Source organism: Sarcophilus harrisii, chromosome 2 (genome assembly GCF_902635505.1).
Source record: "Sarcophilus harrisii chromosome 2, mSarHar1.11, whole genome shotgun sequence".
In the NCBI taxonomy this organism is placed as follows: Eukaryota; Metazoa; Chordata; class Mammalia; order Dasyuromorphia; family Dasyuridae; genus Sarcophilus; species Sarcophilus harrisii.
The window spans coordinates 135,495,409-135,518,698 of NC_045427.1; the positions used below are offsets into that span (position 1 = coordinate 135,495,409).

Below are 23,290 nucleotides of genomic sequence, written 5' to 3' on the forward strand. Positions count from 1 at the left end.
TTGCATATACAGTCTATCACTTCTCTGTCAGGAGTCTAAATCATTAGTCCTTTGGAATCATAGTTGATCATTGCATTGATTAGAGTTCCTAAGACTTTGAGAATGATTTGGTTTTGTGTTATAGGATGAATGATTCTAATGGTTTTACCCATTTTACTCTGGTTCCGTTCAAAATTGAAGTGCAAGTGATGTCTCCTCCCCTTCTAAACTACTTTCCAATATTATTTCCCCTTCTTGTATTCTGTGTTCCAGCTGCACTGGCCTATTTATCACCCAAATTTACATCTAGTTACTTTGCCATTCTTGAAATGGAACCTCCCACCTTCATCTCTGCCCACTGCTAGCCTTCCCTTCCTTCTGGACCCAAACTCCAGAATTTCGGATTTTGAAGGGAATTCAGTTACCCTCTAGGCCAATGTGTACCTGAACAAAAGACCCCTCAGCAGCACACCTAGCAAATAAATGTTCAGCCTGAAGATCTTCATTGAGGGAAAAGCTGCTACCTCCCCAGGCATCCCTGATCATGTTGGACAGTGCTAATTGAAGAGTTATCCATTCCACATCCATCCCATACTAAGCTCTTTGTGGCTACCCCCTTTGCTCCTTATTTTGCTCTCTGAGGCCACACAGAACATGTCTGATTTTTCTTCTATGTGACCATCCTTCAAACACTTGCAGACAATTTTCATATCCCACTTGTGTCTTCTTCCATCCAAGTTAAACACCCTCCATTCCCTTCAATCCATCTTGACAAGTACTTCCCCATCTTGGTGGTATTTCTCATGTTTTTCTCTGGCTGCCCTTCCTCAAATGTGGTACTCAGAGCTGAGCGTGATGCTGCAGAAGTGAGGCTGCCACCTGCCACCTGCCTGGGGCTGAACATCTTTTAGATGGCCGGGTGCTTGTTTTAATGTAGCCTAAGACTGCTCTAGCTTTCTTGACTGTTGTGATAAGCTTGCAGTTAACGAAAACCCCAAGATCTTTTTCAGAGGAGCTATTGTCTAATCATATTTCACCCCATGTATTTGTGAAGTCTATTTTAAAATGTGCAGGTATAAACTTTGTTAAATTAAATTCCATAAATTTCATATTAGATTTAAATTTCATATTTAAATTAAATTTCATGTTAAATTTCATATTTTTTGATTTGCTACAGAATTTTAGGCTATCACTATCAGTGCATTCCCTCTCTCTACCCGCTTTGTGTCACTCTGTGGATTCAGTCATTCAAATAATTCAGAATCTAGCTAACTGTACTATTGTCTGGTCCACATCTTTTCATCTTTTCCATTAGCATAGCATGAAAGAATGTCAAAAGCTTTGCTAAAATCCTCATAAAATAGCATTCCTCTGAGCCATCAAATTCAGTAATTTTGTCCAAGAAGAAATATTGTTAGTTTTACATGATCTGCTCTTGATAAAGCTGTGCTGGGACGCTGTAATCACCAATTTCTTTACTACTATTCCTTAACCATCTCTTTAATAATCAGTTCTGGAATTTTGCCAAGAATCAAAGCGAAGCTCATTGGCCTCTAGTTTGCAGACTGCAGACTTCTTCCTTTCTGGGCAACTGAGAAAACTACATGTCCAGTCCTGTGGCACCTCTCCCCTGCCTCATGATCTTTCAAAGTTCACTTACTGCTTAATAATCATATGTATTAGTTCTTTCTATATCCCTGACACTGCTGCCTTGAATCCATGCTCCTTGCCAAGACCAAGTCCTCTCAGCGTTCACTTAGTCCGTGACTCTCCTATATTCTCAGGCAAATGGTATGTTCACGATCATTCATCCTTCCTTTCTTTATCTTGAATCTTCAACTTCTTCCTCTCTACTGATTCCTTTTTTACTGCCTTCAGATATGTGCCAGTTCCCCAGCCTTAAAAACTTTCACTGGATGGCACGGGCTTCAAGCTATGACCTTCTACCTCTCCTCCATTTCTTGAGAACCCGCTACTCTCCTTTGCTCCTCATCTCTTTGCACCTTATCACTCAACTGCACCACCCATCTCCAGACTTACCAATGCTCTTGACGACCAGCTCTGATAGTCTTTTGCTGGTCTTCCTCTTTCTCCACTTCTCTATGCTGCACTTGGCACTATTGATCACCCTCTCTTCCAGGTGTTCTGAATTCTCTGGGATTTTATGACACTTCTTTCTCCCGGTTCTCCTTCTTCTTCTTTGGCTGCTTCCTTCTTGGTCTCCTTTGCTGGCCCTATACACACATATATCTATGTATATACGTGTGTGTGTATGTGTGTGTGTGTGTGTGTGTATCCACACATGTGCACATACAGATTTATTTATCATCTTCCTGCCCCCACCTGTGGGTTCCCCAGGAATTCTGAGCCCTTTTTTCTCTTCCCTCTATATGTTCTCTCAGCAAGGTAGAACAGTGGATAGAGGGCTGGACTTGGAGTCAGCCAAGTTTGTGACTCCAAGCCAAGTCAGCTTGGAAAACTTGAGTTCATATCGGACTACAGACATTTCTAGTTCTGCATGAACCTTGGTAAGTCATTTAATTTCTGTTTGCTTCAGTTTCCTCAACAGCAAAACTCAGGATAATAAAGATGACCTATCCTGAAAGCTTGTTGTGAGGATCAAATGAGATAATATTTGTAAAGTGCTTGGCACAGTACCTAGCATATAGTAGCTGCTATATAAGCGTTTACTCCTTTCCCTTCCTTCCCCTTCTTAGTAACCTCACTGGCTCTAATGGATTTAATGATCATTTCTATGTAGGTGATTCCCAGGCCCATGTTTTCAGGTCTAGTCTCTCCCCTGAACTTCAGTTCTACATTCCTCAGCCTTTTAGTTTCCTACATTCAGAACTCAGAACTTCAACATTGTCTTGGACTCTCCATTCTCATACATTCCATCAGCTGCCAAATCTGTTGTGACCACCTCAGTTCAGACCCTTTTACCCTCTCCTCTAGATTTTTGTAATAGCTACTTAATGTTTCCCTGATTCAAATCACTCATCACTCCATTTTATCCTATACACTGCTGCCAAAGTAATTTTCTTTGGACTCAGATATGACCAGGTATCTTTCCTATTCAACCAACTCAATGGTTTCCAGTTGCCTCTAGGATAAAATGTGAACTCCCCTGCTTCACTTTTAAAGCCTTGTACAGCTTGACCTCAGGCTATTTTCCAACATCTATGGACATCATTCCCTATTATGAATTCTGTGATGTAGGGAAACTGGACTTTTTGTTCCTCACAGAGGCCTCTAATCTCTCATCTCCATCCCTGGAATGCACTGTCTCCTTACCTTTGACTCATCATCCCATCTATATCAGCCCTTGATCTTATTCTTTCTGTAATCTTCTCCCCCTCACTATAGCTACAAAACCTCACCCTGTTTGTTGTCCCTAGCTTTCCTTGCCAGCCTCAATCCTTTCTGATTTTATTTTCATTACTGGCAGGCATAATAACATAATTTTTTCAATTCCCTCTCTTTTTTTCTATCTACATGATGTAAGTTGGTTTGTAAGTTCCTTATGTGTCCATGTCTCCTTTTTCTTCTCATGGGAACTGTTGCCTTTTTGTCTTTGTAATTTTAATTTTGAGAGTTTTACCAGTCCTTCTGGCCGATTCCTCCTATCTCATTCCAAAAATTTCCTTTGATATCCATCAATTCAAATTTGTCTCTGTTAAGCTCTCTATTTAATCTTGCTTATAGGTCTTATTTTGTGCAATTGTGCATAGCCAATTGAAGTTATGATTTTATGACTGGCTCCTTTCTTAGGTTTCATCCCTGAGAATTTCTGGATGTCTCCATTGCTATTCTTCCTACACAGTCATTCCCTATGGTCTTTAACTTGGATATGCTTAGTTTCCAACCCCCTCTTCCCAAGTATACTTTTCAGTTTAAAGCACTTTTCATTAGATTTGCAAAACTCCAGGGAAACAAATTTATACTGGGTGGGCCCTATCCCTAGCCAGGAGCCCATCATTCTATATTTTAAGTCATTGCTCAGAAATGTAAATCCTCTTCTCAGATACCATTTTCTTCATCAGCTGTTCCCTTCTGAAATCTGCTTTTCTCTTCTGAAGTCCTTAGCTTTGATGAATGGAAGTGAGGGAAATGCCCCCTGTGTTCTTAAAGTTCTCACTCAATGCTCTGCAACCTTTACCACTCCTTACTAGATTCCTAAGAAAGGTATCATTTTTGCTTGTATTAAACACCCCAAATAGTCATTAGTCAATCACTTTGACAAATTTAGGGAGGTTCTTTAACATTTTGAACATGGACCATGACAACAGACTTCTCTATTGTCATCAGTTTGGTTATTCCTCAGCAGAGTGTCATTAAAGACTACTATTACTCTCTACTTCCTCTGTTCCTTACTGGATGAATGCCTATTGGCTGCCTTCATGGATCCACAGAATCTCTTCTTGAATGACAAGCAAGATTTCCTTTTCATAGTCCCCAGCCTTTCTTAGTGGGATAAGTCTCATCACTGATTCCTCTCTCTGGTGGTCTTTCTAGTCCCATTTTTCTTTCTTAGTGATATTCTTTTAACTCTTTGGCATCTTGGCATAGGTCATGATTTCATTCTGCTTTGTTGTATCTTTTCTCCCTTCTCTCTTTGTTTTTACGTTGAAAACCCCTTTTCCATATTACATATATTTAAACACTACTTTTGCTTACCCAATAGTCTTCTGAGAGGGAGACCAACCTGCACTTTGAGCAAAGATAACAGTCACTTGGCAGTGACAGAAATACAAACATCACACAAAGGTCACTGCTAAATTTATGCTGCTTTCCATGTTTGCTAGAGATAAGTGCTGTATAATATCCAGATAAGTATAATATGGAATAGGGAGTGAAGGGAAGAAAGGAGATGTTAGACAAAGTGCTCTAGTATTTTTAAGGGAGAAAACATTAACAGCTGGACAGAGCATCGGAATTGAGACATGTGAGATGGTATCTGAGTTGAACCTTAAGGAAGATATGTAGCAAGAAGGGTAGAAATGAGGAGGGAGTGAATAGCAGGAATGGGACACAACTTTTTTTTTAATGTCGGGTGGCATCTGATGTGCTAAATTTGGAAAAGAGCCAACAGTTGAATTTGATTGAAAAGTAGATTTTATAAAAGGAGTTAATATGAAATGAAGCTGGGAAATGTGGAAGGCCTTAAATGCTATTCTAAGACATTCCTTCATGTTTTATCCTAGGAACAATTATGGTGTTAAGAAATGATTGCTGAATAGTTATACTAAGTTCTCATCCTTACAGAAGGCATGAACTCAAGGTCACTGACTGATATTCTTATGAGACATTCAGGTGCTCAGAGGATGTAAAAAGTATCAGAGGAAGACATGAGAACCCCCCTTTTGGGAGATTTTTCTATTGGGAGGACTCAAACCTTTGCCCAGCTGAATAGGAAATACCCTGTTTCTTTGCCTCTACCTACACTATACTTATTGGAACTAGCTGGTTCTTTTTAAGGCCTCTAACTTTGTTTTCACCATAGCTAAAAATTTCATTGAAATACCTGAAGAGAGAGCAGAGAGCTACGATCGGGAACTTTAGGGCCTTTATACCTCTAGGGAACAAAGACTTCCAGAGACCATCTTAGCCCTCCCCACCCCCTACCCATTTTTTAGAAAAGAAAAATGAAAGAATCTGATAATTACTTCTATCTACCACCCAACTGTACTAATTACCAACCTATTTCTTCACAGTGTGACAGACACCAGCTCTTGAAAACACATAGAGATAAATTAGCACTAATTGGTTTTCCTCTGGCTGTTTGAATTAGTATTTAAGGCTCCAATTACAAAGCAGAATAATTGCTATTAATGTCCTGTCGCAGTACAAAAGGCAGCTCTCTGGAGAACTAGACCAGGTGTATTATTACTCTGATTACTGCGTATTTAACCTGGCTCGTTAAGAGGGAGATGCGGGAGACAGTTTCAACATGGCGGGCAGACCATTTCCTATAGGGCACATGACTATGAGAGTGATCCACCACTTGGTTGGAGGAAGAAGGGAAGGCAGAAGAAAGGAATAGGAGCACACATAAGGATGGTGGAGAGGGAGAACTCGGCGGATTTTAAGTCAGCATTCCCAGATTCTGGTTCTTCCATTGCCTCATTGATTAAGCTTGGCCAGGACCCTTTCTCTTCTCTAGCTCTCACCCTTCCCCCTCCTCTACCCAGATCTCTTTGCTCTTACTGCCTTCAGAGTTGGAAAGATATATAAGCTCTGCCTGGAAAGAACTCTGAATGGCTAGAGAAGATGCAAGAAATTCTAGGCATCGTCTTTAGACTGATTACTATCTGGTGAGTGTGAGGACATTGCTTTTCAACATCATTCCAACATTTCATTCTTACTGATTTGAGCCTTCAGAGCCTTTGGGAATTGACTCTTTAGTTCCCCCTCCCAGCTCTTCATTTTCCTTCTCTACTTGGGGTTCTTCCCGAACAGATTCAAAGACTTATTGCATAGAACAAGGCCTGTGGGATAGGAAAACATTTGAGAACTCAGTGAAGAGAGGGGCTGTACCATAGTTCATGATGCCCTTATAAGGAACATTTCACAAAATCGTGAACTGCGTGAGCTGGAAAGAGACTCTAGTGATCAGTTAGTAAAACCCCTATTACAGATGGGAAACCTGAGTTTCAGAAAGAGGAAGTGAATTAAATGGCAGAGCTTTCATTACCCAAGAAAAAGGGTGATATTTGTGACCTATAAATGACAATAAGCAGAGCTGAAATGGCCTATGCAGAAGCAAGACTTGTTTTTTAAAATAACTCCTGCCTATTGCTTTTCCTTCCTAGAGCACTGGGCCCGCAGCCAGGAAGGTCTGAGTTCATATTTGAGTTCACACTTATTAGCTGTGTGATCCTGAACAAATCATTTTACCTCTGTCAGCCTCAATTGTAAAATAGGGCTAAATAATCTACCTACCAGATTGCTGAGGATCAATTGAGATGGTATTTGCAAAGTTCTTAACATTCTGCACTTAGTAGGCACTTAATACTTATTTTTCCATTACTTCCCATTTAGCAATCCCTTCTCCCTTTGGATATGGGCATGCTACACTTGTTCCCATCCCCATCTGCTATAAGATGCCTTCTTATGGCTGGGAGGAAAGAGATCTGAAAAACTCATTTTCCCTGGGATGCTGGGAACCAGCCTTGAGTAGTACATAGGAAGACTTAACTTTACCTTTTCTCTGCCAGGCACTAAGGGCAAATCCCTTAATATCTCGGCATCCCCAGCAACTCTCTTAAGACTGCAAGTTATATATGATTCAATTCCCTGGAAGTTCCCTTCAGTGATGAGATTATAGATCCTGATTAAAAACCTCCCCACACCCCAATAAGTGCCCCTTACTCAGAATATAGCCATACCTAGTTTTATCAAGCTTTGTGGCAACCCTGAATTGAGCAAAATCTGTCAGTGCGATTTTTCCAACAGCATGTGCTCATATCATGTCCCATTTTGGTAATTCTCATAATATTGAAAACTTTTTTTATGCCTATTATGATGATCCGTGATCAGTAATCTCTGATGTTACGATTGTAATTGTTTTGGGGGCGCCAAGAACTGCTCCTACATAAAGTAGTGGACTTAACTGATAAGTATTGTATGTGTTCTCACTGCTTTATCAACCATCCATTCCCTGTGTATCTCCCTTTCCTCACGCTTCCCTATTCCCTGAGACACAACAACATTGGAATTAGGACAGTTAATAATGATACAATGCCCTCTATGTGTTCAAGTGAAAGGAGGAGTCAATTGATTTGGCAAACTTCATCATTATTTTATTTTAAGAAATTGCCACAGCCACCCCAACCTTCAGCAACCACTGCCCTGATCAGGCAGCAGCCATCAGCACGGAGGCAAGATCCTCCAACAGCAAAAAGATGATCTGCTGAAGACTCAGATGATGGTTAGCATTTTCCAGCAATAAAATATTTTTTAATTAAGCTACGTACAATGTTTTTTTAGACATAATACTATTGCACACTTAATAGACTACAGTATAATATAAACATAACTTTGATATGCCCCAGGAAGCCAAAAAATTCATGTGACGAGCTTCATTTTGATATTTGCTTCATTGTAATGGTCTGCAATATCTCTGAGATATACTTGCATTTGCATTTACAAAAAAGTGTACTCTGGGAACAAAGGTGGCAAAGTAGGACAGGCCCTGGAGTCAGGAGAACCTGTACAAATCCATCCTCCAACACTTAAGTCACTTAACCCTGATTGCTTAAAAAACAAAAAGTAAAATCAGTAAATTAAGGAACTGAATGCTAATGATGGATTTTTTTAAGGCAACCATTGAGGACAGGTTTTGTGGGGAGGTAGGAGGACTTGCTACATAATACCAAATATGTATTTCAGTTCCTTATGAAGTGGGCTCCAAGTTTAAGCTGATGAGCCTGTAGGGAAGCAATGAACACCAACAGATGTGGAGAGGCTGGGCAGTGCAGTACGGCACAACAGGTGCAACACTGGATTGGATGTCAGGAGCCCTGGATTCCAGTCTTGCCTCTACTACTTGCCATGTGGCCTCAGTTTCCACATCTATAAAAGAAGAGCGGTGCCTTAGGAGATCTCTAAGATCCCTTTAACTCTAATATGTTAGGATTCTAAGTTTTTTGCGGGGGGGGGGGGGAAGAGGTAGCAGAAAAGGCAAAAGAAACAGGCAGAGAGAAGCAATCTTGATAAGTCTAGGAGAGACTGGTTGGTCCTGCCTGCAGAGCTGTGTAAGGGGCAAGTCTCCTATGCATTTTACTTTAGTGGGTGCTGAGACTAGGATGACTGGGTCATGGAATACTCTCTCTAGTCTTCGCCCTCCAATTTACTTGTTTTTTCTTTCATAAGTCACCTCTCATCTCTAGTTCTTCCCTTTTGAAGACCCAGCTTCTTTCCTCATGTATTCCCTGTCCCAGGGGGTAACTAAATAGGGGCAGAATTCTGATATAATTTTTTTCATCGTTTGTCCTTTGTTTTCCAAGAGGACCATGGCATCAGGAAGGTGATGGCATGACTTGCAGGTGAATTGGATTTAAGTGGGGAAGGGCTGTACAAAGCCACCAGCTTCATTCACTTTCTCCTCCGGAGCCATCTGGGTCCAGTGGCCAGATATAGATCAGGACAACTGGAAATGGCCCTGGATGCAGTGGGAGACCGTGGCCTTTGCAGGGGTCCTCAAACTATGGCTCATGGGCCAGATGCAGCAGCTGAGGATGATTATCCCCCTCACCCAGGGCTATGAAGTTTCTTTATTTAAAGGCCCACAAAACAAAGTTTTTGTTTTTACTATAGTCTGTCCCTCCAACAGTCTGAGGGACAGTGAACTGGCCCCCTATTTAAAAAGTTTGAGGACCCCTGAATTCTAAAGTCTTTAACAGGTCTCAGTTTGATAGAGGGAATCACTGATTAAGGCTAGGTAAGAAATGAGGCAAAGAATGGCCCCTTAAAGCACAGGTGAAAGAAAGCACATATCAAAGTTAAAGTCTTTCCCTTTGAAATAGTAAAAACTTCCCAACAATTCCTTGAGCTATCCCATCATAGGGTGGACTGCCTAGGGACCGTCTCTGAAGGTTAGATGTGGGTCACGATCTGGATGACTTTGGAGGCCAATGATGAAACTCAGGATTCTTTCTTTCTCTCTATTCTTTCTCCCTTATTCTCCTTCCCTATTCTTGAGTCCTTTATCCTTCTCCTTCTAGCTAAACTCAAACTAGCCACTTTATTACTGTCCACTAGGCCTCAGGAACCCCAGAGTCAGGAGAGCCTTGAGAAAGGGATTGGAGGGTAGGGGAGATGGGGAGTGGCCTTCAGGTGGCCCTGGCCCAGCATCGGAGCTATGGCAGCCCAGGAAGGGAACGTCACTGACAGCAGATCCATCCTTAACAACTGTGCTGGGAGGAAATGTGCAAAGGCCTGAGGGTGGGTGTGCATGTGCGTGTGGGGGGGGGGGGGGGGGGGGGGGGGGGGATTTCTTTTTAAGAGACAAGGTGGGTGGAATGGGGGGAGCCAGCTGGCTGTGGGCTCTATTTCTCCTGACAAGGCTTTACCCTGTAGGTGTGAGGAATTCCAATTAAATATGCTGCCTATTTGTCTGTGTGTGGGAGAGGGTTTGCTGGAAAGGAGGGGAATAGAGGCAGTTTCTCTGCCTTGAACCAGCAAAGCAGAAATTAGCTCCGTTCATCACAGGCACACGGGGCTTCCCTCAGCCCTCCTGTGCACTCAGAGAACAGAGGGAGGAGGGAGGAAAGGAGAGAGGGAGGAGGGGAGGAAGGGGGAAAGAGACAGAGACAGAGGAAGAGAAACAGACAGAGACAGAGAATGAGAGAATTGGGGAAGTAGGTTTAGCCAAATCCAAGAGCTTTAAAATCCTTGAGTGGACAGGAAGGTTTGCCCAAATTTGGGACTTTTGGTTTTTTCCTCATTCTCAAGGGACTGCTAGCAAATCCTTTTGTCCCACTGAGGCAGAATCCCTCTCCCTCAAAGAGACTCTGAACTCCTCTCTAGAGCTAGTGAAAGAGTTCTGGTAGAAGGATAAGGACTTTTAATTAGGGTGGCAAGATAAACTTGATGACCAGGGTGGGTGGTAAACACTCCCTTTTTGAGGACTAATTTCTAGCTAATCCTAAGGGGACATTCAGGGGATGCCTTTTTAACAATACCCCTATCCCCAAGCTGATGATGTGACATAAAGGTAAGGAATACATCTGAGAAATGACACCATTTGAGGAAATGTTACTTGCTAGCGTTTGGTTAAGGGTCATTCACTATCCCAGGACCTTTGGAGGCACAATTGTAGACATCATGTGGGTCTTTTCAAGGAATTCTCTTAGATGCCCTCCTTACTCAAGGAATTTAGCACACTATATGAAAGGGTACTTAAACATAACATGTATTGAAACCCAGGGGACTAAATTATTTCAACTATAGGAGGCAGCTTTGAAAAGTTTCCCAGAAGCCAGGATCTGAGGTCCTTTGAGCACATCAAGTTAATTTGTGTTCCAAAGTCTTATTATAATCATGACTATTCAAACTCTGTTACTTGATCAAAGGAGATACTATTTATAAAGAGCCTGGCTTAATGCTTGGCACCTAGTAGGTGCTTATTAAATGACTGTTCCCTTCCCCCTTTCCCCTGTACTTCTGGTTTTTCAACCATCTCTTTTTCTCCTGTCCCTCAAACTATTCACAATCCAATTTTTTAAAGTCCCTCAACCACTTTCCTTCCACTAATCCAGCACTTTCCTCTTCTGTTCTTCTCTGTATTCCTCTTACAGCTTTCCCTGTAGTTTCTCTTTCTCCCCTTTAGCAAACACTGCCCCCTCCTTCTCGTTCTATTTCCAATGTCCCCATTAATCCAAATGAGGTCATATGCTGGGTTTCAGGAAGTTTAGTTGCTGGGGGTGGGATGTGGGAAGGGGAATGGTTGGCTGGGTATTGGTATGGTTAAAGCATTCAGGCTGTTGACCATGAAGTCCTCCTCTGGGGACTTGGTGCTACCAGCAGACCCAGCCCCTTCTCCATCAGCGTTGAGCTGGGACCTGCTGGGATAGAAGATGGAAGGATGAATGGCTCAGCATCATTAACAACAGGCTAATTCAGTGGAGTCTGACTACAGAGGAAGGGGGTGGGGTGGGGTTGGCAGGCCAGGAGCCTGGAAGCAGCCGCAGATAAAGGATGAGACGGATAGGTCTGGGAGGGATGATGTGGTGGGGGGTCCGATGCAGCTGAAGTTCAAGGGGAGATTTGGAGGCTGAGGGAATTGCCGGATTTCAGGCATGAAAATCTCTTTGTGAATGGCAGAGCTGCTCTTCCAGCCCTCCTCCAACTGGGAGGGAGGGAGTGAGGGAGAGAGAGAGGGAAAAAGGGAGGGAGGAAGGGAGGAGAGAATCCGTTGGCGAGGTATTTTCCCGGCGCCAAGGATAACCTTGTAGGAGGCAGAGGGAATCCAATTAGATATGCAACACCGGGGAGGCTGAGGGCGTGTGGGAGAAGGTTCCCTTCCGCTTGCTGGTTTCCCTGGGACCTGAATGGCAGCCATGAGAAATTGCAGCCTAGCTCCCTTATTCCATTCACCTCCTTCCTACTCTCCTTTCCAAGAGAAACCACACCCTCTCCCAAGCTTTACCTATGAGATGTAGGTTATCTATCCCCCCATTCTCTATTTTCTTTCAATTTAAGCTTAGCTTCCAATGTGGGACAATCTTCATGAAGCACCTGAGGTATATTTAGGTGGTGACAAGTTATACAGCAGGATTTCCGGGGGTGGGGGGAATCACACATGTGTGCAGGCCTTCTTCTTCAGAAGGGGGAGAAGTTTGGGGTCTGGGGGATTGAGTTATCCACCCTTAGCCGGCGGCTGGCCGAGGCAGGACTCCCCTCGGTCCCCCTGAACTGAAGTGCTACTCTTCCCCATTTCCCATAGTTATCCCCCAGACCTTTGAAATAGCCTTTGAAACAACCTTGGCAGCTGTTGGACTCTGGTTCTTAAAGTGATTGTCCAAGGGGCAGCTCTCTGTTCATTTCCAGAACTGCGGCGGGTGGAGGGATAGGGGTGGGGAGGGGGCTGATATTGATAAGCCCACAGAGAGACCCGTGAAGGACAAGGAGAAAAGCAAACTTACAGATATGTGGGCAATGCAGGGATTGCTACATTGGCAGTCCCAAATCAGGTTTCAAGAAGGGTTGGGAGCGAGAGCCCTGGATGCCACCCCCCCCCAATAGTTCCTCCTTCAAACTCATGGTACTTCTCCATCACACACAAACTCACACTATCTCCCCCTCTTCCCTCCCCCCTCTTCTCCCCTCCCCATTCCACCATCCCTGTAGCATGGGGAAGCAGGCCTGAAGGCAGAGCTTGTCCTAGGACATGATCCAAGAGAAGGGACTAAATGGACTCTCCGGCTAGGATCCTGGGGAGTTTCCTTAATTTGCTTCAGGGCACTGAGAAAGCATCTAAGACCCAGAGCATCCTTGCTGGCCTGCTACTGGCTCTAGCCCTGCCTTCCCCTCCCCTCAACTCCCCCCAAATGAAACCACTTGAAGGGTGCTTAAAAAATCCCATAGCACAGAGAAACTCCATAGCAACTCTCCACTCCCTGGGGTTTGACTTCTGGCACTTTGATCACTCTGTCATTTTGTTTGAGGCTATACCTGGGAGGTGTGAGGAACTCCAATTAAGCTTTCAGCCAGTTTGCCTGTGTAGGGGGACCGGAGGTTGTGGAGGAGGGAAGCCTCAGCGTTAGCACAGTGACTAATCCTCACAACACCAATTATCAGCCTCCTGGGGTGGGTGGGTGGGAAGTTGGGGAGGGAGAGGGCGGGGGAGGTGGGGAGAGGGGGCTTTCCTCCTCGACTCAGCTGCCTTTCAGCATTCTTAGCAAGCAGTTTCTCTTTCTTAGCATCATATCCCCCCACCCCCTCATAGGTCCTAAAGCTCTGGGAAATACTAAGGATCTTTATTCTGGCAGAATCTGCCAAGCACTAAAAAAGAATCCCAAAGCCTTTTAGATCCTAAGAAAATTTCCATTTTACACATGGAGAAACCGAGGCCTGGAGAGGGGAAAAAAGTATCTTCTCAAGGACACATAGGAATTCATTACAGAGGCTGGGACTAATCCTCTAATTTCTCATTCTGGTCTCTTTTTCACTTGGATACCTTGCCTCTTAATCCAGGAGGCCTGTCATTCATCCTAGGATCCCTGACTCTGGGTACCCTTGTGAAGTAAGTCAGAGAGAAGAAAGTTTTCAACTCCAGTATAAATCCTAAGAGCAAGTAGAAGAGGGACACTGAGTCACAGAGCAAGGAAGATGGAAGCGGTCAGGAGGTGGGGAAAGAGGACCAATTTGGGTGAGCTGAAGGAAGCATGGGGCACTAGGAAGGAGGAAAGGCCAGAGGAAGGTCCAGTCCTTTGAAAATGGCCCTATTGTCTACTAGATGATGACCAGTTCTGATGGATCAGGCCATCCTCAGCAACGAGATCAACCAAATCATTTCTAATGGAGCAGTAATGAACTGAACCAGCTATACCCAGAAAAAGAACTCTGGGAGATGACTAAAAACCATTACATTGAATTCCCAATCCCTATATTTATGCACACATGCATTTTTGATTTCCTTCACAAGCTAATTGTACAATAATTCAGAGTCTGATTCTTTTTGTACAGCAAAATAATGTTTTGGTCATGTATACTTATTGTGTATCTAAGTTATATTTTAATATATTTAACATCTACTGGTCATCCTGCCATCTAGGGGAGGGGGTGGGGGGGGTAAGAGGTGAAAAATTGGAACAAGAGGTTTGGCAATTGTTAATGCTGTAAAGTTACCCATGTATATATCCTGTAAATAAAAGGCTATTAAATTAAAAAAAAAAAAAAAAGAAAATGGCCCTATTGTCACCCCTGGGATTTTGCTTGGGTTCCCCCAGTGAGGCTGGGGACAGGTTATCTTGTAGTCTAGATGAAGCAAAGGCCAGGAGGGGGGAGCAGTAAGAAAGGAGCATGTCATAGCTTTGATTTCTAAAAGAATGTTAACATTCAGAATGGGGGTGCTAAAGGTATCTTTTTCATGGTGTTTATTACTTGGATTCCAAGACTATAAAAGGCCAATATTACTCAAAGACAATTTTCCTCAACTGCACTTAATCTTCACAGGGAACAAAACAGAGGGAAACAGGACCTTACAATAAAGCATGAGAGTTTTGATTCGGATATGAAGAATTTCCTGAGAGTGAGAGTTGGAAAGACTCCCAAGTACCTAAGATGCTTTGGATTTAGTGTGAGAGAGAGAGATTTAAGGGTCTTCCCATTCCTGAGAAGTATGACTACATTTGGAGAATATTTGGAGTTTACCAGAAATGGAGCTTCTTTTAATTTCCTAGATCCTCTCTATCTCCTGCTGGGTCTCATGGTAGTTGTTATCCCCCTCCCAGCCCCAATAGCCCTCCCTTCCACCAAGCTCATGTTCCAGGGCTTTTAGTCCCAACATGTTGACTAGAAGTGGCTGATTCACAGTGGCCACTGGAAGGGAAATGGGTGCGCCATCTCTCCTCATCTCCCTTACTGACCTTTGTGAACAATGCCTTCAGAAAACTTGACCATCAGTTCATCCAGGCCTTTTGAGCTAAGTGACTATATTATCTCACCTCCAAAACCTGCTCCTTTTCCCTACTCTCCTATTTCTTCCCAGGCCCTGGGAGTCAGCGTCATCTTGGTTTGTTCTTTACCTTCATTTCCCCCCAGACTGAGTTAGTGGTCAAGCCCTATCATTTTGGCTTCTAGAACATCCCTCTTATTGGTCTCCTCCTTTCCACCGTTAGACAGAGAGCATAGGCCCAGCGTTCTGGCCCGTAGCTCCCAGTCTGTGTGCACCCCTGTGATCATGGGGCACTTCAGGCCCCTCACATTTCTCAGCTAGACGACTGTGGCAGCGGTCTAACTGGTGTCTCTGCTTCTGGCATCTCCCCTTCTCCCACCCATCCCTTGTAAAACTGACAACCAAAGGAATCTTCCTCGGGCCCAGGATGGATCGCACTCTCCTCCTGCTCAAACATCGTCCGTGACCCTCCACTCCTTTTGGATAATATGGCATTGAAAATTCTTTACAACTTAGCTTTAATCTGCAACTCCCTTTTCGTACCTGCTAAACTTCAGCCAAACTTATGGTTGTTCTCCAGTATTCCTTTCTCTTCTCTCTGCATTTGTTCATGATGTTTCCATTGAGACTTGACTCCATTATTTTTGTGTAATTCTCGTCTACTCCTCAATGACAGAGTAAGATCCTTAAGGCAGGGACCTTGTATGGCTCATGGAAGCACCTGCCCTAGTGCCCTACACACAGGCCCATAGGGTTAGTGCTGGATCTACTTCAACACCCTTATTTTTAAGGATGAGAAAATTGAGGTCCAGAGAGGTTATATAGTCACAGAGACAGGATTTGAACAGAAGTCTTTTGACTCCAGAATCAATGTTATCTGTACTGTACCAGGAAGAGATACCTAATAAATATTTTCTGAAGGGAATTAAGTTCTAGCTCGATTAAACTCAATTCTTAAGATATTTGTTAGGTACTTCCCTATGTACAAGGCATTGTGCTAGGCAGTAAGGATTTAAAAATGTTAAGTATCAAGTGAATCAATCATTTCTTAGGGAACTGGCACATTCATGATTGTCCAGTAGATTAATTTGTTGTTGACAAAACTTTTCACCCATCTCCACAACAGTGCTCAGAAGCCGGGGTGGGGTAGCAAGCTAGTTCAGCTCTCAGGAGAGCTGATGCTGGGAAGAGCCCTCTATAAAGTCTTGTTGGACTGGATTGTATGGCATGGGACAGTTAGGAGTATAACTCGTTTCTGGAGCTTGGTATTATGGGAGGTGGGAACCACATGGAGGTGTCTTGGAGGTGAGACCCTAAGTGCTTGGGAGGGTTTCACTTCAGGGGGGAGGCAATATCATAATGTTAGGAGTACATCGATGAGAGCAGATGACCTGTGGTCCCCTTCCAGGCTGACCTAGATCCTGCACTGTTCTTTCAAATGCCCTAGCCTTAGCTGGGCTCTCACTCCAAGAGAAAAGAGGAATCCTTTTGCCCAACTCAAAGACCCAGAGAGCTGGTTACCCTTAGCAAGATATAAGATGCCCTTGGGGGACAGCCCCCCTGCTCCTGGCCTACCCCTGGGAGTGGGAGACAGGGATATTGGAAATTCCCATAGGCCTCAGGAGCTGGGGCTGGGAGCAGGAAGGGACATGGGGGTGGGTTCCAGGCTCTTCCTCACACTTCCTCGGAGATCGCTTTACATAACTGGGCTGCTTAGTCACCGATTTTTACTTTTTTTTGGAAACAATTTTCTCAGCATCACAGCCTCCTGTCTCCATTCCCTACGAGTCACTGATGCTAGGGAAGTCCCTTTTCTTCCGTTCCCTTGGCAACCCGGCATATTTGCCTTTCAAATGATCCAGGGCCTGGGCGGGGTAGGAGTTCCCTCCCCCTACACCCCTCCCTCCCACGCTGCCACTGCTGCCTGATTCGTCATCCCAATGCCTGAGGCTCAGCCACCAGGGGAATGTGGGAAGCCAAGACTGAGTCTCCTGCTCCATCCTCACCCTGGACCTTCACATCTCCTGGCTTAGTCCTTGAGGAAAATATAGAAACTCTGGCATAAGGCTCAGTTACCCAGGCTGGACTCAGGGAGTGCTGGGCTTCCTTAATCCTCTGTGAAGAGCAGGCCCAGATTCCCAAAGGGCCAAAGGTGGTGCCCATAATACACTGGCCTACTCTGTTACCATGTCCCAGGAGCAAGCTCAGCTGGTTCTTAACCCAACTTTTCCTTTCCTAGGCTTGGGGAGAGGATCCGAGATATGACTTTTCCCCAACCCCTCCCAGCATTTCCCAGTGACACAGGGACATTCCCAGAGATAAACGAAGAATGGAATTCTTCATCCTTCATATGGAGGTACCATAGTCCCAGGGAAACTGAGGCAAGAGAAAGGAACCCCTGTTAGGGATTGAGAAAGTAGGAAAAGTTCCCAGAATTTATCTATTCTTCACATTCTTTCAGTGATAATGGACTTGATCAACATTGTTAATGATGTTGCTGAGAATTAAGACTGGACTCATTTGAACCCAGTCACAGAGCTGGAAAGTACTCTATGAGACTGTCTGGTTCAGTCCTCTGCCTTCAAAATGCCTAAACCACCTAGACAGTCTATTAAGTTCTCAAATAATGAAAAATCAAAGCATTCCTTGCTCCAATCCAGTGCTTTACCTCACTAGCTCGATTATTCTATGCTCTCAATTCCAGGTAGACTCAGAATGGGGATAGCGTGTGGGACACCAGACAGACAGTAGCTCTGAAGATCCATTTCAACAAGTGGTCCATATAAAGAAGGAACCTGATTCTAATAAGAACCCACTCACTGAGTGACCAATTTGACATCCTTGCTTGCTTGCCCTCTTATAGGATACCACCACTAGGCCAGCTCCTGGAACGTTTGAGTTTCATGGTGTATTTGAAGGTATATCTGTGACCAGGGAAAACATAAGCAGGCCCACAGAACTCCTCAAAGTTAAATGTATACAGGGAGATGTAATCTACCCCCCTCCTCCTTGTCCTATGAGTCCCATTTCCTACAGGCTATCCAGGCCAAACTGGCCCACAGAGCCCATCAGTTTCTTCTGGACTTCTCACCTAATCTATAGCTGACATTCTCAACCATAAAGAAATGCCAGCCATCCACACCCCTGTACAGAGCCAACCTCAGGCAAGGAGTCTCCAATGCACATCTGGTGCTACCTTCAGGTGGGGTTCTTGGAGGGGCAGAGTTCTTGAGAGAAGGGGGAAGGAGAAAAGGATGAGATTCCCATTAGGCTGGCGCTCTATTCAGAGCTTTCCAATGCCTTGTTTTCCCCTGATCCAACTTATTTTTCTTCTTCTTCTAAATTTAGATCTTTTCTCAGTCCTTTCTGAGACTAAGCAAATGATGCCTAGCAATTTTCTACATGCTTTTGCTCCTTTTTTTCATTATATTGATTCTTCCTCCACACCATCTCTTGCATCTATTCCTTATTTTCCATTCAATCAAGAATTTATTAAACACCTACTATGAGTTCAGCACACCCCCCCCCCCAAGCAATTCATATGGCTACCAGTCTAGTTTGAGACCTTATCACCTCTTCCCTGAGCTAATGGATAGCTAACTAGTTTCCCTGCCTCTCTCTGCTCCAATCCATTCTGTACACTGCTGCCAAGTCATGAAGCATTTATCAAGTGCCTATTGTATACTAGGTACCCTGCCAAAATTATCTTCCTAAAACATATGTGACCATGTCATGCCCCTGTATGAAAGCCTTCAGTAGCTCCCTGTATCCTGGATCTGACACAAACTCCTTTTAATGTAAAGTCCTCCCCAGTCTGGCTCTCATAAACCTTCCCAACATTTTGGGTTCTTGCCAAACTGGACTAGCTGTTCCTGAAATCAGCATGCTTGTTGTCTCATTCCATTCATGTAGACTCTCTCCCATGCCTGGAATGCATTCCCTCCTAATTTCTTAATCTACTTTTCATAATCTTTTTTTTCAAAGCTCTACTTATTTGCTCCCACATCTGGAAAGCCTTCTCTGATTTGCCAGCTTTCTCTGATTTGCCAGCTGAAAGCTATCTCTCTTTCTTGAGGTTTCCCTAGGGTAACTTGTCTGGATCTCTCTTTTATTCCAGTTACTTCTTAACTATATTATATTTATCAATCTATAGGATGTATCTCATGGCCTATGTCCCTTTATTGCAAGCTCCTTGAGCTCAAGGACTGTATGGGTTTTTACTCCTTTATGCCTCTAGTTAAGTGAAGACTCTTCCCAACAGCCACAGAGGAGTACAAAATAGGTATGATCAGTGTTGGAACACAGTGTCAACAATAAATTCCACTGGGAAAAGGATATTATAAAAAAGATCCATGAATGGCAAAATAAGATGTACAGGCTCATAGGAAGAGTAAAAGATTTAAAAGAAAGTTCCCAGCACCCCAGTGGAAGATTAATGGAAGGATATGGAAAAAGAGTCTTATAGAGTAGTCAGATATGGATGGGTTGTGATTTGTATCCTGACACTGGAGGAGAGAACACTCACATTGTGAGACCACTTCATTAGTCCATGAAAGGATTTCTCATACTGTGGGTTTCCTGAACATAGTAGATGCTTAATATTTGTTTGATACAAAGTTTCTGAATAAATAGAAATGGTTAGTGAATGAATAGTGGACAGTCCACTTCCAGAAATCTTATCTCCTGGTTGATTTCAGTGGCTTCATGATCTCATGAATGTTATCCAGTTCCTCTCATTTTTACAGATGATACCATCCCTGTGGGCTATTTATTCACTGGAGGACCCCATGAAAGGAATAGGCAAAACATCCAAAAATGCCTTTGACAAACTCTTCATGTTCACTTTCCTCTGCTTGGTAAAAATCTAACTAAGGCCTGGGTTCTCTGAGAGGATGCTGAGTGAGTTTTTTTATGAATGCAACCCCACAGTGGATGACTGCTAGAGATCTCATCAAGGCTGCCATTCTCAGAAGATTGTCAGTTTATGAGATCATAAAATTATATACAACTGGAAAGAAACTCAGAAATGGTCTAGTCCAAGCCCCTCATTTTCAGGGTAATTTTTCCTATTATCTTCTGTTTTTCTATCACCTTTATTTTCTTGAGAGAGAGAGAGAGAAAGAGAGACAGAGAGAGAGACAGAGAGAGAGAGAGAGAGAGAGAGAGAGAGAGAGAGAGAGAGAGAGAGAAGTAGTTCAACAAAGCTAATCATCAAATCAATGGAGTCAAACACTGAATGAAATATTCCACATGCATAATATTCCAGTTTTGTCAGGAAAGAAGGGAGGTAAACTTTCTTGAAGATTCAGCTTAATTATTTTAATGACATAGAATTGTTTCACCTTTTGCTGTTCTTTCCATTTATATTATATATCGGTTTCCTGCCAACCCTCCCATTTTACAGATGAGAAAACTGAGGCTCAGAGAAGTGAAGGAAGGTAGTGTCAGAGGTAGGATTTGAACTCATGTCCTCTTGACTTTAGGACCAGCGGTCTTTCCATTTTAACATATTGTCTCTCATAATGATGATGCTAAGAATAGTAATGAGAAGTATCCATCTGGAAATATTTATGAGTGACCATACAAGTGACCATACAAAGATACCATGCTGGGAACTGTGAAGGAGATATATTAGAAGAACCGGACAAGCACAGGGACATAAGAGAACAACAAGAGATGTTAAGCATTGTACTTAGTACTTGGGTGCAAAGATGAAAGACTACCACAGGAAATAAGAATGAGCAAAAACTAAGTACTGGGGGATTTTGGAGGAGATTAGTGCGGGCTTGGCTCCGGGTGGGGGTCAGGGCAGACTTCCTGGAAGAGGCAGGACTCCAATGGAGCCTTGAAGGATTTAATGATATCCTAAATATAAACACCCCACTAAGAGTATTCTCGAACCTTAAGGGATCTAGCTCTTGAAGGGCTAGAAATGCATCTTGGATTGCAGAGGCGGGGCAGGGGAGGTAAGGTAGGCATTTGATCAATTGTTAGGATTGTTGGTTTGTTTTTAAATCAGAGCATATGATTTGCTTTAAAGGAAACTGGCTGGAGGAGGAAAGGGAGGGAGCCGAGCTGGCTGCGCCTTCCAGAGGAGCCGGGGTCCCCGTGGGCCCTGGTGCGGTTCAGGTTGACAGGGGCCGCTCCCGCGTGATCCCGGCGTCCCACCGGGCCTAGGAAACGGGGAGACGCACCGGAGCAGGGCTGCCCCGACCCTGGATGATTTCACAAGCGCCGTGGTAAGGGGAGCTAATTAACAAACCTCCATTTAAATAAACAGCCAAAGTGATGTTTGTAACTCAGCCTTAGCGGATTGTGACAAGTTATTAGCCTTCGCGTGTTAAATGAAACAGAAGCATCCAGGAAAAGCCCCTAAATCCAATCTGCATCAAGAAGATCCCCGCTGTGAGAATGACAGCCGCAAGAAACTGATTCACCCTAGGCGCGGTCTCGGAGAGAACGCCAGGACTCGCCTCTGCCGCTTACATAAGCCTCTGCCATAAGCAGGACACCGGCAAACCGGCGAGCCGGGTGCGAGGGCCCTCCCCGCCAGAGTAGAGTGGGTCCGACGCCCCCAGTGGCCACGAGCCCCAGCGTCCAGTCATCACCTGGAAAAGGGAGTGGGTGAGCCAGGGAGGGGTTTCCCCCCAGGGATGCCAGAGACGGCGCTCGACAGCTACTTTCCCCGGGAGGGAGGGCTGGAAGAGGTTTTCAGTTCTTCTCTCCCCCACCCCCAGTTTTTTATTTTATTTTTTTACCGGGTAGCGATGAAGGCCATGAACTTCCTCTTCCTAGCTGTCAGATTTTCCCAGGCCTGATCTGTAGGCAGCCGTTTCTAGGAAAGATCCCCAGGACAGCCCTTTTCATCTTGCCCCACGTTTATTTAATGAGGGCTCTTCAAAGACCCACCCCGGGTTTTATTTATTTACATTCTCCCTAAAAGGATCAGGTTTGGAATATGAAGCAGAAGTTTCTGAGGTCCTGGTATTTTCTTTTGGAGAAAATGGCCCAGTGGTCCCCAATTCACCATCATTACCAAGAGCTTCCAGTGATTGTCTCTTCTCTGTGGCTTCTCCAAGACTGCCCTCACCTCTTACCTTAATGCACTCCTTTTCCACCTCCACATTTTAGGATCTATAGATTCCTTCAAGGAGGAGTAGATAGATAGGCCTGGAATCAGCAAGACTTGATTTTTAAAACTGGCCCCATTCCTTAATAGCTGTGTGACCCTGGGCAACTCAGTTAAGCTCTGTTTGCCTCAGTTTCCTCATTGGTCAAATGATCTGGAGAGGAAAAGGGCAAACTGCTACACTATCTTGGCCAAGAACTCCCTCCCACCTAACCAAAGGGATTACTAAGAACCAGATACAACTGAACAACTTTTCAAATACATGTAAAGATAGTTTTCAACATTTTTGTAAGATTTTGTGTTCCAAATTTTTTTCCCTCCTCAAGACAAAAAGCAATCTGATATGTTTAAAATCTATATCAAATACTTCTTTCCACATGAAATCTTCCCCCCAGTATCTACTATCTCTCTTTCCTCCTCAAATTTTCTTTTCTTTTTTTTATTTTTCCCTTCTGTTTCCCATCAATCCACATATATTTGCTTCCTCTCCTGGGTAAAGCTCCTTGAGAACAGAAACTTGTTTCACTTCTACTTTTGTATCTCCAGAGCTAGGCACACAGGACTGCTTCTTGATAAACGGTTGTGGATTGGGTGTTTAGCCCTGCTCCCTCAACTTTTGGAACATCTCAGCTTCCCCTATGGCCACTCCCTTCTTTTAGCTCTGGAATTAGAACCAAACATAGCTAATAAGAGGCCAGCTCCTTGAGATCTGGGAAGTTTGACAGAAACTCCTAGAAACCTTGCAAAAAAAGGGGGAGAGCAGAGGCATTCCTAAATGGCTGTACTAGTGTTGAACTGTTCTGGAGCAAAAGGAACTGATATCCACTCAACTCAAGAAAAAACAAAGCAATGTCTTTGAGTCTGCCCCTTCCCTTCCACTCCTGGAAGCTCATCAGTCCTTCAGCAATTCCAGGAGCTACAGATTCAGAAATTCTGAAACACTCCAGTCTGTTAGAGGGAAGAATCTTGGATGAGGCTCTGCGTCCTTCCTGGAGTAGGAGCCTTGATGCATGATGAAATTAACCATTCTTTTTGGGATTGGGTCAAGAGAAGTTAATTTT

At 43.9% G+C, this 23,290-nt stretch overlaps 1 protein-coding gene across 1 annotated transcript in view; it reads right to left on the minus strand.

The window, feature by feature from the left end:
* The window catches only part of PEBP4 (phosphatidylethanolamine binding protein 4), a 263,686-nt gene that overhangs the window by 69,652 nt on the left and 170,744 nt on the right, over positions 1–23,290 (minus strand). The window lies entirely within an intron of this gene.